Genomic DNA, 14,754 nt, shown 5'->3' on the forward strand with positions numbered 1-14,754 from the left:
GAGACTCTGAAACTTGCTCTTGAACAGAGAGTAATTAAAGCAAATGGAAGAATCAACAAGATAAAGGAGCTGAACAGAAAATGTCAAAGAGTAGCTGAAGAAGATAAAGTCAATGATTATAATGAAATGTGCAAAGATCTGGAGTTAAAAAAAAAAAAGGCAAGAACATGCTCAGCATTTCTCAAGCTAAAAGAACTAAAGGAAAAATTCAAGCCTTGAGTTGTGATATTGAAAGTTTCTATGCATGAAATATTGAGTGATAACAGAAACATCAAAAGAAGATGGAAGGAATACCCAGAGTCACTGTACAAAAAGAATTGATTGATGTTCATCCATTTCTGGAAATGGCATATGATCAAGAAGTGATGGTTTTGAAGGAAAAAAATTGAAGCTGCACTGAAGGAATCGGCAAAAAAGCAAGGCTCTAGAAACTGTCAGGATACTCATTGAAATATTTCAACAAGCAGATGTGGCAATGGAGGTACTTACTTGTCTATACTAAGATATTTGGAAGACAGCTACCTAGTCAACTAACTAGAAGAGATACATATTAGTATCCATTCCAAAGAAAGGTTATCCCACAGATTGTGAAAATTATCAAACAATATCATTTATATCACCTGCAATAAAATTTTACTGAAGATAATTCAAAAATGGTTACAGCAGTATATTGAGAGGGAATTTCCAGAAATGCAAGGTCGATTCAGAAGAGGACGTGAAATGAGGGATATCATTGCTGATGTCAGATGGATCTTGGCTCAAAGCAAAGAATACCAGAAAGATGTTTGCTTGTGTTTTATTGATTATGCAAGGGCATTTGACAGTGTGGATCATAACAACTTATGGATAACACTGAGAAGAATGGGAATTGCAGAACACTTAACTGTGCTCATGAGGAACCTATGCATAGACCAGAAGATTGTCATTTGAACAGAACAAGGGGATACTGCATGGTTTAAAAGCAGGAAGAGAGTGTGTCAGGGTTATATCCTTTCACATACTTATTCAATCTGTATGTTGAGCAAATAATCCAAGATGCTAGACTATATGAAGAAGAACACAGCATCAGGATTAGAGGAAGAGTCATTAATAACCTGCAATATGCAGATGACATAGCTTTGCATTCTGAAAGTAAAGATGACTTGAAACACCTACTGATGAAGATTAAAGACTATACTCAGCAGTATGGATTACACTTCAATGTAAAGAAAACAAAAGTCCTTACAACTGGATCAATAAATAGAATCTTGATAGATGGAGAGAAGATTGATGTTGTTAAAGTTTTCACACTGCTTGGATCTACAATCAACACCCATGAAAGTAGCAGTCAAGAAATCAGAAGAAATATTGCACTGGGCACAACTGACCTCTTTGAAGTTCTGAAGAGTAATGATGTCTCTTTGAAGACTAAAGCATAACTAACCCAAGCCATGGTGTTTTCAATCGCCTCATATGCATGTGAAAGCTGCACAATGAATCAGACAACTGAAGAAGAGTTGATGCTTGTGAGTTGTGGTGTTGGAGAAGAATACTGAAAGTACCATGGATTGGCAGATGTAGCAAGTCTGTCCTGGAAGAAATTCAGCCAGAATGCAACTTGGAAACAAGAATTTCCAGACTTTGTCTTACCTACTTTGGTCTTGTTGTCAGAAGGGACCATTCCCTGGAGAAGAATATCATATTTGGTGAAGTGGAGGGTCAGTGAAAATGGGGAAGACCCTCACCGACATAAATTGATATAGTGGCTGCAATGATGGGGCTCAGGTATAGCAAGGATTGTGAGGCTGGTGCAGGACCCAGCAATGTTTCACTCTGTTGTACGTAGGGTCACTGTGAGTTGGAGCTGATTCAATGGCACGTAAAAACAACAACAATAGGTGTTATTTGCCATATATTATAAAATTAATATATTATCATAATATAAAAAACAAAATAACATATTACTTAAATATAATTTTCTTTAAATCTATGATGGCCTTATTAAAATTATAATATACCATCTCTTATATTCATACATTCATATAATTCTATCTCCTACCTATAGCCATATAGAGAGCTAATGACACCAGAGTTTCCTCCACTGTATTTTTATGACATATTTGATTTATCTTATATGTTCTTCATATTCATAATGGTAATGCTGTATGTTGTTGCTGTTATGTGCCGTCGAGTCGGCCCCGACTCATAGCGACCCCTCCTTGGGTTTCCGAGGCAGTATCACTACGGAAGTAGGAATGCCCAACCTTCCTTCCGAGGAGTGGCCGGTGGGTTTGAACCGCCAGCCTTCTGGTTAGCAGTCAAGTGCTTTAGCCACTATGCTACCAGAGCTCCTGGTAATGCTGTATACACTTATTCAAACAGATACTATACCAGTTGCCATTGAGTCTTTTTTTTTTTTTTTTTTTTATATATGCCAAGCTCATGTATGTCAGCATAGAACTATCTCCACAGGATTTTCAATATCTATGTATTTTTGGAAGTAGATAGCCAGGATTTTCTTTCACGTAGCAACTAAACATGCTAATCATTTGTATTACTTAGGGATTCTGTGTTGTAAGAATATGCAAAACAGTGTGATGTCACTAAAGAAAGTACTGAAAATCTAGTGTTCAAGGATATTTACTTTCTACACTTCCTATGCAAAAGCAAAACATCATAAATAGAGCCAATGCCCAGAGAAAGAAATAATTTATAATTCACTTTTCTTACATAATTTAATAGTTTTTGAGTTGTAATTTATATGCAATATGCTGCACATATTTGAAGTACAGGAAATCCCTGTATTATGGATGAGTTAAGTTACAAAGTCTATCTTTAAGTCAAACTTGTTGGGACAGTGAAGTATACTTCATATCTAATATGTTAGTAAAGTATTTGTCATACTATATAGTATATAGTGTACCTTTCTATGCATAAAAGCATTGAAGAAACACAGGTAAATTGTCATTTTAATATAATAATATAGTAATAATAATAACAATATTTTGATGTGTGTCACAAAGTATGTTATTAGAAACCACTTTATGTACCTCGAAATGTTAATGTAATAAAATGAGACCTGAGTGAAAAAGCTAAAAGAGGCAAGGAATTTCCAAAAACGAAACCTGAAGAAAAAATTCAAGGCTCTACTCAAATATTGAAGGGTTCTGTGGGCAAGATATTGAATGATGCAGGAAGCATCAAAAGATGATGGAAAGAACACACAGATCACTTTATGAAAAGAATTGGTCAATGAAAAATCATTTCAGGAGATAGTATATGATCAATAACCACTGACACTGAAGGCAGAAGTCCAAGCTGCACTGGTGGCGTTGTTGAAAAACAAGGTTCCAAGAACTGACAGAATGAGAACTGAAATGTTTCAACAAATGGAAGAAATGTTGCAAATGATCACCTCTCTATGCCAAAAAATTTGACAGGTAGTTAGCTGACCAATAAACTGGAAAATAAACATATTTGTGCCCATTCCAAAGAAAGGTGATCTCAATAGAATAAAAATTGCCAACAATATTATTAATATTACACACGAGAAAAATTTTGTTGAAGATAGTTAAAAAATGTTTACATCAACAGTGAACCACCAGAAAGTCAAGCCATCAACAGTGAACCACCAGAAAGTCAAGCCAACTTCAGAAGTGGACATGGAATGATGGATATTACTGCTGATGTCAGATGGATCTTGGCTGAAAGCAAATAATACAAATAATGCAGTGACAAGAATTTTGGTAAGATGTCAGAATAAGCAGACAAACCACACAGACCCTCTTCAACAAAGAAAAGGGAAACCAATTAACATATATACAGAAGACAATCCTGGAGCCCTGAGCTTTGAAAGGAAGGATACAGAAATGGACTAAACTCCAACTAGTAGAATAACCTGCATGAAAACACCGAAAAGGGAGATATATGGAGCTGTAGTCTGTGAGTGATCCCGATGGCATGTACAACTTGGATATTGCCAAGTGGTGTAAGGATCTAAGAATTAATCTAAAAATCAGCCCTGCTAGCCAGGGGCTGCACAGAGGACTGGAATAGTGGCCGGTGAATAAAAAGGGAAGCAGAGAAGAGGGAGATGACCTGAGCTATGGACTTTTGCATGTCTGAAGGGTGTAGCTATTTTGAATGCTTACAAGCAGTTAGACCATTTTGGATAGGTAAAATGACAGCGTTCTCTCGGATTCTGGGGCCTAAGAATAGGCTCCAATTGCTGGAAACTGCAAGAATATTCCAGACACAAACTAGAAAGTGTGATATTCCCCTTGTTACTCTTATACCCCAAAGCCTCTTTGAGAACAGAGGTGCAGCCATTCCTCACTCCCACAAACCTTCTGGGCCAGCAGGAATTCCACCCCAGTCTGTGTGCTCTCATGGAGACTGGGTGCCCTGCCCCACCCTGCCCAGAATTTTTTTTTCCTTTTTTTTTTTCAGTTTGTTTGCTTTTATCTGTTTTTAAATTATTACTGCTATTCTTATTCTTTTTTGTTGTTCATACTTTTTATTATTATGCTTTATTCTCCCCTTCCAAGATTATAGTTTTCAGCTTTTCTCTCTTCCCTGTTCCTGGTTCCCATTTTTTTCTTTCTTGTGGTTAACCTCATTCCTTGTTTTTCTTTTTGCATTTTTTCCACTTTTTTCCCTTTATTCTCCTACTCTATCTTTTATCTTATTGCCCCTTCCCCAGATACTGTGTTTTCTTTCTTTGTGACTGTGCCCATGTGTTTATGCAGTAAGTTTTTTGCCCACTTGCTTTTCCTTTTTTGATGTTTTTTTTTTTTTTTTGATCATTGTTTTTCTCCAAGTGGGAGAAAGTAGCTGTGCCCATATGGTGCAACAACATCTGTACCTCCTGCAGCTCCACTTACTGAGTGAGAGCCATCACTTCTTTCTCCATTAACTGGCCAACAATAAATGGCCACCAAGAAAAGCCTGACTCACCCTTAATTGCTCTTCACAAATAGTTAACAGAGATCTAAATGCAACAATGTCACAATGTCTCAGAGACAACAGACCATCACTGTCCACACAAAGGAGAAAGATAAAGTGGTAGAAACAAGGGAGCAGGATACAGAACCAGAACACATCCATGAAGAAGAAGCAGTATTGGAACTCCCTGACAAGGAGCTCAAAATAATTATATTTAGGTACCTTCAATGAATTGAGAGACAGATCAAAGAAAACACAGACAAAAGCCTAGAAAAATTTCAGAAGAAAATACAAGAACAAAATGACAAAATAAATGAAAAATCAGAAATGATACAAAATCTATTGATAGAAATCCAGAATATTAATATTATATTTTAAGAAATATATAACGTATTGAAAGGGCAAAGGAGTAGAATCAAATCAATGGAAGAAAGAATTAATGAGATTGAAGACAAATACCTGAAGACTTCTTTAGAAAGGGATCTATCAGAAAAAAAGATCAAAACAAAATGAAGGAAGCCTAAGATTCATGTGGGATACTATCAAAGGAATAATGTACATGTAATTGTAATTTCAGAATAAGAAGAAAAAAAGAAAATCACACAGAAAATTGTCCAACATTTGTTGGAAGAGAACTTCCCTGATATGATGAAAGTTGAGAATGTATCTGTCCTGCTCCCGGCCCACTGAAGCTGGAGGCTTTTATTTACTCAGGCAGCTGCTGGCTGCTGAGACTGACAAACCCAAGGTTGAAAAGTAAAATGGCACTATCTCAATGTTACCAAACCACATGGCAGGCCATTAATTCAAGTCCAGTGAAAGCCCCAAGGTCAGCAAAGCATGGCAAGCTGCTGAACAATGATGCAGCTACATGCAGTGTCCAAGTGTGCCATAAGCTAGAGACCGTTCCCTAAGGCTTCTCCTTATACACAAGTGACAACCTCACCAACTTCCAACAACAGGAAGCAAATCACGTTCCCTAAGGCAACTACTCAGCTTCTTGTAGTAGATTCCACCATGGAATTGATTATCAGTCTCATCAGGGGGAATACTACATCCAGTGGCCCAGCCACTCAACAAAGCCCAGGCAAGTTGACACACAAACTCAATTACCACAATATCCATTCAGGAAGCCCAATGAACCTCAAACAGGATAGACCCCAAAAGAAAATTACCAAGACACATCATCATCAAACTCATCAAAACCAAAGACAAAGAAAGAATCTTGAAAGCAGCTTGTGAAAAACAAAAAGTTACCTGCAAAGGAAAACTAATAAAAATAATTTCTGATTTCTCAGCAGAAACCAGGTAAGCAAGAAGGCAATGGGATGATATACATAAAAACATGAAAGAAACAAATTTCCAACCAATAATTATATACTTGGAAAAATTGTCCCTCAAATATGATGGTGAAATTAGGAGTTTTCTATATAAGCAAAAATTAAAGGAATTTGTTAAAACCAGACCAACCTTACAAGAGATACTAAAGGGAGTCCTTTGAACAGAGAACCACTATTAGCAAACAACAACCAACCATTAATACACAACATGCCATAACCCAGTAACCAACACACCTATGGAATTTTCCAAAGTAAAATAAACTTACAATATTGTAAACAGGGAACCAGAGACATTAATAGGCAAATGAGAACAACTACAAATCAAAAAGAGGGGAAATACAGTGTAGTGACAGAACTTCCAAATGGTGAGGAACTCAAGAGAGTAGGAAGATAGAACTGACTGTTCTAAACTCAGGGAGAAAATTATAAATCACAGGGTAACCTCAAAGAAAAATGATAAACCTTTACATCACAATAAAAAAGAGGACAACCACAAATATTTAGCAAATACTAAAACAATAGCAACAAAGGAAATTATAAATTGATTCATAAACAAAATTATCTTAGCACAGAAAAGTATTAGGAACAAAGAAACAAGGGACCCCATGAAAAAACACATAACAAAATGACAGCAACCAATATATGCTTGTCAGTAATTACCCTGAATGTCAATGGATTAAATACTTACTCTAGAGACAGAGAGTTCAGACTGGAAAAGAAAACATAACCCATCATTATGTTGTCTATAAGACACACACATTAAAGAGACTGATAAAAATAGACTAAAAATCAAAGGTTGGAAAGAGATATATCAAGCTAATGGCAACCAAAAAAGAGCAGGAGTGGCAATACTGATTTATGACAAAATTGACTTTAAGAAAAAAGCCTCCATATAAGACAAGGAAGAACATTATATAATGATTAAAAGATCAATTGAACAAGAAGATATAACCATAATAAATATCTATGGACCTAATGAAAGGACTCCAAAATACATAAATCAGAATTTTAAAAAGTTGAAAAGGCATATAGATGACTCCACAATCATAGTGGGAGACTTTAACACACCACTTTCAATCAAAGATAGAACAACTGGAAAGAAACTTAAGAATGACACAGAAGAGCTAGATAATACAATCCACCAGCTTGACCTGATAGACATCTACAGAGCACTTCAACCAACAATAGCAAAATATACATCCTTTTGCAGTGCACATGGAACATTCTCCATGATAGATCACATGTTATGCCACAAAGCAAGCCTCAATAAATTTAAAAACATTGAAATGCTGCAAAACATTTTCTCCGATCACAATGCTATCAAATTAGAAATCAACAATAGGAAGATGAACAGAAAAGGAGCAAACGCATGGAAACTGAACAACACCGTCCTTTAGAAGGACTAGGTAATAGAAGAAATAAAAAATGAAATTTAAAAATTCCTTGAATCAAACAAGAATGAAAACATAGCATACCAAAATCTTTGAGACACAGCAAAATCTGTAATCAGAGGCCAATTTATAGCAATAAATGCACACATCAAAAAAGTAGAGCTCAAATCAACACTTCAAACCAACATCTCCAACAATTAGAAAATGAACAACAAGAAATCCAACAGTCACCAGAAGAAAGGAAATAGTAAAGATTCAAGCAGAAATTAATGAGACAGAAAATACAAAACAAATAGAAAAAATCAACAAGACTAGAAGTTGGTTTTTTGGAAAGATTAATAAAATTGACAAACCACTGGCAAATTTACAAAGGAAAAGAGGGAGAGAATACAAATAACACAAATAAAAAATGAAATGGGCAACATCAAAACAGAACCAACTGAAATAAAAAGGATAATATGAAGAACTGTACTCCAACAAATTGCAAAATCTGGAAGGAATGGATAGATTTCTAGAAACACACTATTTAACTAAACTAACCCGGATTGAGGTGAAAATGTGAACAAACCCATAACAAAAGAAGAAATTGAACAGATAGATCATAAAAAAAAATTACCAACAAAAAAAAGTCCTGGCCCAGATGGTATCACTGGAGAATTCTACCAAACATTCTGAGAAGAACCAACACCACTCCTACTCAAATTATTCCACAACATACAAAAGGATGGAATCCTCCAAAATTCATTTTATGAAGGAAGCATAACCTTGATACCAAAACCAGGCAAAGATATCACACAAAGAAAAACTACAGACCAATATCCCTCATGAATATAGATGCAAAAATCTTCAACAAACTCCTAGCCAATAGACTGTAAAAGCATATCAATAAATAGCTCATTATGACTAACTAGGGTTCACATCAGGTATGCAAGTATGGTTCTACATTAGAAACACAATCAACACTAGAAACACATGATCATATCAATCGATATCGAAAAGGCAGTTGATAAAATCCAACACAGATTCCTGATCAAAATTCTTAGCAAAATAAGAATAGAAGGGACATTCCTCCACATAAAAAGGGCATATATGCAAAACCAACAGCCAACATTATTCTCAGTGGAGAGAGAGACTGAAACCATTCCCCTTGCAAACACAAACCAGACAAGGATGCCCTCTATCACCACTTCTAGTCAACATTTGGAAGTCCTAGCCAGGGCAACAGGCAAGAAAGGGAAATCAAAGGCATCCAAACTGGGAAGGAAGATGTCAAAGAATCCCTGTTTGCTGATTATATAACCCTATAACTAGGCACTTGACTGATAACCAGAAGGCTGGCGGTTCAAACCCACCAGCCACTCCTCGGAAGGAAGGTTGGGCAATCCTACTTCCATAGTGATACTGCCTCAGAAACCCAAGGAGGAGTCACTATGATTCAGGTGTGACTCGATGGTACACAACAACAACATACCTAGAAAACCCAAGAGACTCAGTCAAATATCAACTGGAACTAATTGAGAAATCTAGCATTGTGGCAAGATATAAATCACCATCCCAAAATCAGCTGGATTTCTCTGCACAGCAAAGAGATTGCTGAAAAACAAATAAGGAAATCAATACTGTTTACAATAGCTACAAAGAAAATAAAATACTTGGCAATAAATCTTATCAGGGATACACAAGATCTGCACAAAGAAAAATATAAAAGACTACTTCAAGAAACCATAAGAGATCTACATAAATGGAAGAACATACCATGCTCGTGTTTAGGAAGATTGAACATTGTGAAAATGTCAATTCTACCAAAAGGAATCTATACATTTAATGCAATCCCAATCCAGATCCCATCAACATTTTTTAAGGATATGGAAAAACCAATCACTAACTTGATATGGAAAGGAAAGAGACCTCAGGTAAGCAAAGCAATATTGAAAAAGAAGAACAAAGTAGGAAGTCTCACACTCTTGGATCTTAAAATCACAGCCACAGTAGTCAAAACAGCCTAGTATTGGTAAAAGGACAGACACATAGACCAATGAAATAGAATTGAGAACCCAGAAATAGATCCATCCACTTATGGTCAGCTGATCTTTGACAAAGAGCCAAAATCCATTCAACAGGGGAGAGATTATCTGTTTAACAAATGATGCTGGCAAAACTGGATATTGATTTGCCAAAAAATGAAATAAGATCTGTACCTCACACTGGACACAAAAAACAACTCAAATATGGATTTGACTCAAATGTGAAACCAAAAGCATAAAGTTCCTCAAGAAAAAACTAGGGACAAATTTAGGGGCCCTAATATACGGCACAAAAAGACTATCAAGCATAACCCAAAATGCACAAACAGCAGAAAAGAAACTGGATAAATGGGACCTTCTAAAAATTAAATTTTTACATGCTTCCAAAGACTTCTCCAAAAGAGTCAAAAGAGAACCTACAAATTGGGAAAAAATATTCAGCAATGACCTAACTGACAAGGGACTTATCTCTAGAATTTATACAAAATGTCAACACCTCAACAACAAAGAGACAAATAATCCAATTTAAAAATTGGCAGAAGACATGAATAGACACCTCACCAAAGAGGATATTCAGGTAGACAACAAACATATTAAGAAATGCTCACAATCATTAGCTATTTGAGAGATTCAAATCAAAACAACAATGAGATACCATCTTGCTCCAGCACTAGTAGAAAAGATCAACAAGACAGAAAATAATAAATGCTGGTGAGGATGAGGACAGATTGGGACTCTCATACACTGCTGGTGGGACTGTCAAATGATACAACCACTGTGGAAAGCAGCATGGAGATTTCTTAAAAAGTTGAAATTAGGAATATCATTTGACCTAGACATTCCATAACTAGGGATATATCCTCAAGAAGCAAAAGCCAGGACAAGAACAGATATATGCAGACCCTTGTTCATAGCAGCAATATTTACAATAGCCAAAAGTTGGAAACAACCTCTATGCCCATCAACTGAAGAATGGATAAGCAAACCATGGTACATAGACACAAAGGAATACTATGCAACCATAAAGAAAAACATAGAACTGGCAAAACATCAGATGATGTCGATGAACTTGGAGGACATTATGCTGAATGAAATAAGTCAGTCACAGAAGGACAAATATTGTATTAGTCCATTATTGTAAAAAATCAAGGAAAGGTTTATATATGGAAGGAAATTTTCTTTGTTGGTTATTAGGGGTGAGAGAGTGGGGAGGAGAGGCGAGTGGAGGGAACACTGTTAGATAGGTAGGGAACGCTGTTAGATTTGGGTGAAGAGAAGGGCAATGTACCAAATGTGAGTGATCAACATGGTGGCATTGAGGAAGAGGAAGACATAGAGAGGTGCATGGGAGGTTCAGAGAGCAAAGATCAACCCTTTTCCATATATAGTACTGCATTGTCAGGGAAGGCAAACATTAATATATGGATGGAGAGATGGGTGGACAGGCTGAACTATTAAGTATATCCATGAAGGGAGAGTGTGCCAAAGACCATGTAGAGGGTTGGCAGACAATGTTTCTGCAAGTGTATTTGTATGCTCTATAAGAATTTCCAGGGATATAGTAGAGCTGACAAGGGGCAAGTTTGTAGTCACTTCTTGGCCACAGCCAGCTACCCAGAGAAAGCAAGTAATTGGACCTGTGGGCTCATAACCATAGTGGCAGGGGACATCACTCAATTGGCATAACATACTACACAAAACATTGTTCCACATCCTACTTTGACAAGCAGCGACTGGGATCTTAAAAGCTGGTAAGTGGCCATCTAGATGCAATGATGGGTCTCTCCTCATACAGAGCAAAGAAGAATGAAGAAAACCAAAGATTAATGGAAACAATTAGTCCAAGTGACTAGTACACCATGCAATCCTCAGCCTGTATGTCTATAAAACCAGAAGTTCTGGATGGTGCCTGGTTCTCAGTGTCAACCACTCACAGGGGGATCTCTGTAGGAGATCTTGGAGAGAGTGGGAGAACTATGTGGAACAAAACTCAAAATCACACACACACAAAAAAGAGTACCAATTTGGCTGGTCTGATAGAGCCTGATGGAACCACTGAGACTATCACTCCTAGTTGCCCTTCAGGTCTGGAATTGAACCCACTCCTGTGGCTTCCAGCCTAACAAAAGACAGGCATATGAGCTGAACATTTACAGCTGATTATTATTTTAGAGTGTATCTAATAGGTAGATACACTCCTTGGAGAGATCAATCATGGGGAATAGAAGGGCTGTGTATGCACAGGGCGAAAGCTGAGGGGGCAGGAGTACATAGGAAGAAAGGACATTGAAGAGTTAGCTATTGGGAGGAAGTGGGAGGGAAGCTGTTGCATTGTAGTAAATTATAGTCAATGTCGTGAGACAAAGTGTGTGTGAACTTTTGTATGGAAAACGGATTTGCTCTGTAAACTTTCACCCAAATCACAACATAAATTTAAAAAAAAATGCAATGCCAGTTGATTGTGTGGATTATAACAAATTATGAATAACATTGCAAAGAATGGGAATTTCAAAACACTTAATTGTGCTCATGCAGAACCTGTATGTAGACCAAAGGGCAGGTGCTAGAAAAGAACAGGACGATACTGTATGGTTTAAAATCTGGAAAAGTGTTTGTCAGTATTTTATCTTTGCACCATATTTAATCTGTATCCTGAGCATATAATCCAAGAAGCTGACTCTATGAAGAAGAATGTGGGTGGCATCAACAAGGGACGGAGGAAGACTCATTAACCTCATATTGCATTAACCTGAAATATGCAGATGACACTTGCTGAAAGTAAAGAGGACTTAAAGCAGCAATTAGTGAGGAAGATCAAAGACTACAGCCTTCAATATTGATTACACCTGAATATAATGAAAACAAAAATCCATATAACTGGACCAATAAAGTAATAAGCAACATCAGGATGTATAGAGAAAATATTGAAGTTGTCAAGGATATCATTTTACTTGGATCTACAATCAACACCCATGGAACAGCACTCAAGAAACCAAATGATATATTGGGTTGGCCAAATCTGCTGCAATAGACCTTGTTAAAGTGTTAAAGAACAAAGATGTCACTTTGAGAACTAAGATGCAGCTGGCCCTATTTTTAACCACTTGATATACATGTGAAATATGGACAATGAATAAAGAATATATGAGTTAATGCATTTGAATTACAGTTTTGTTGGAGTATTGAATGTACCAGGAGCTCTCATGGCATAGTGCCTAAGGCATTTGACTGCTAACCAGATGGCTGGTGGTTCAAACCCATGAGCCACTCCTCGGAAGGAAGGTTGGGCAATCTACTTCCATAGTGATACTACCTCAGAAACCCAAGGAGGGGTTACTATGAGTTGGATGTACCATCAACTGCTAGAAAAACAAACAAATCTGTCTTGGAAGATGTATAACCAGAATGTTCCTTAGAAGTTATGATGTTGAGACTTCACCTCACATACTTTGTTCATGTTATAAGGAAGGATCAGTCCTTGTAGAAGCACATCACACCTGGTAAAGTAGAGGGTCAGCAAAAAGAGGAAGACCTCCAAGGAGATGGATTGGCATAGTGGCTGCAACAATGGGCTTAAATCTACGAACAATTGTGAGGATGGTGCAGGACCTGGCAGATTTTGTTCTGTTGTACATAGAGTCAGTATAGGTTGCACCTAATAACAACAGCAGCTTTTAAGGTTTTTTTTTTTTTTTTTTTTGGTAACAATGTGTTGTGCATAAATTAGACATTCATAACTTAGGAACTGCCTGTATATAACTTAGTTAGTTTTAAGAAATATACAGACCAGTGAGAAGATCCTCAGAATCAAGATAATGAATACATCCATCAACCTGAAAAAGTTACTTCATCCCACTTTATGATCCCCACTCTCTTCACCTAAGGCATTTGACTGCTAGCCAGAAGGCTGGAGGTTCAAACCCACCAGCCACTCCTCTGAAGGATGATTGGGCAATCTACTTCTGCAAAGATATCACCTTGGAAACCAAGGAGGAGTCGCTGTTAATCGAATTGACTCAACGACAGTGAGTTTGGTTTTTGGAGTTTCTCTTCACTTCATGTTCCAACCTCTGGCAACCACTGACCTTTCTGTCACTGGATTATTGTGCATTTTCTAGAGTTTTATATAAACAAATTAAATTGAATCATGCAATATGTTCTCATATTTTGTCTATCTTCTTTCACTGAATATGATTGTTTTGTAATTCTTCCAAGTTGTTGTATGTATAAATAATTCTTTTTTTTTGCTCTATGGTTTTATCCATTCACCTTTTGATGCACACTCCTCTATGTCTTGCTCAGTTTGCCCTGGCAAGTCTTATTAGGCCATTTCTCAGAATAGTTTGAGAATGAGCAACTTTGAGAAATGAGATGTCTCCTCCAAGATGAACAGCAAGCTTGCTAATAAAAGAAGTGGATTCCCCTAAGCTGCTGGTAAGAATGATGATAGAACTTGCTGATAATTATAAGAATGGTAGCTGAGCGACATGATGAACGTAACTAATATTGCTGAAACATAGATGTCAAGATAGGTGAAATGTCAAATCTTTTGCAATGTATATATATATATACCATGATAAAAAGCAAGAAACAAGTTTTAAATATATAATGTATGTTTTATAATACTAGCAATAAAAATGATAAAGAAACTGTTGGAAACTGTCACTGTCAAGAGAAGCCTAACCAACTATTGAGTCACTTCTCAACTCATAGGGACCCTAGAGAACAGAGTAGAACTTCCCTACAGGATTTCCAAGATTATAAATCTTTACACAAGCAGACTGCCTCATATTTCTCCCACAAGGTGGCCAGTGAATTTCAACTGCCAACCTTTTGGTGAGCAGCTGAATGCTTTAACCACTGCATCGAGAGCTCCTTAAAAAAATTTTTAGGAGCACTAAATATCATGTGATAACTTAGATGAGATTCTCGAAGAGGAAAAAATATCTTTAGCTTCTCTTGTAAAGTTGGTCTGGTTTTAATGAACTCCCTTAATTTTTTTTATCTGGAAATATCTTAATTTCATCATCATATTTGAGGGATGATTTGCTGGGCATATAATTCTTGGTTGGCAGT

The sequence above is a fragment of the Orycteropus afer genome, unplaced genomic scaffold (assembly GCF_000298275.1).
Source record: "Orycteropus afer afer isolate SDZICR_OR568_19922 unplaced genomic scaffold, OryAfe1.0 scaffold00418, whole genome shotgun sequence".
Lineage (NCBI taxonomy): Eukaryota > Metazoa > Chordata > Mammalia > Tubulidentata > Orycteropodidae > Orycteropus > Orycteropus afer.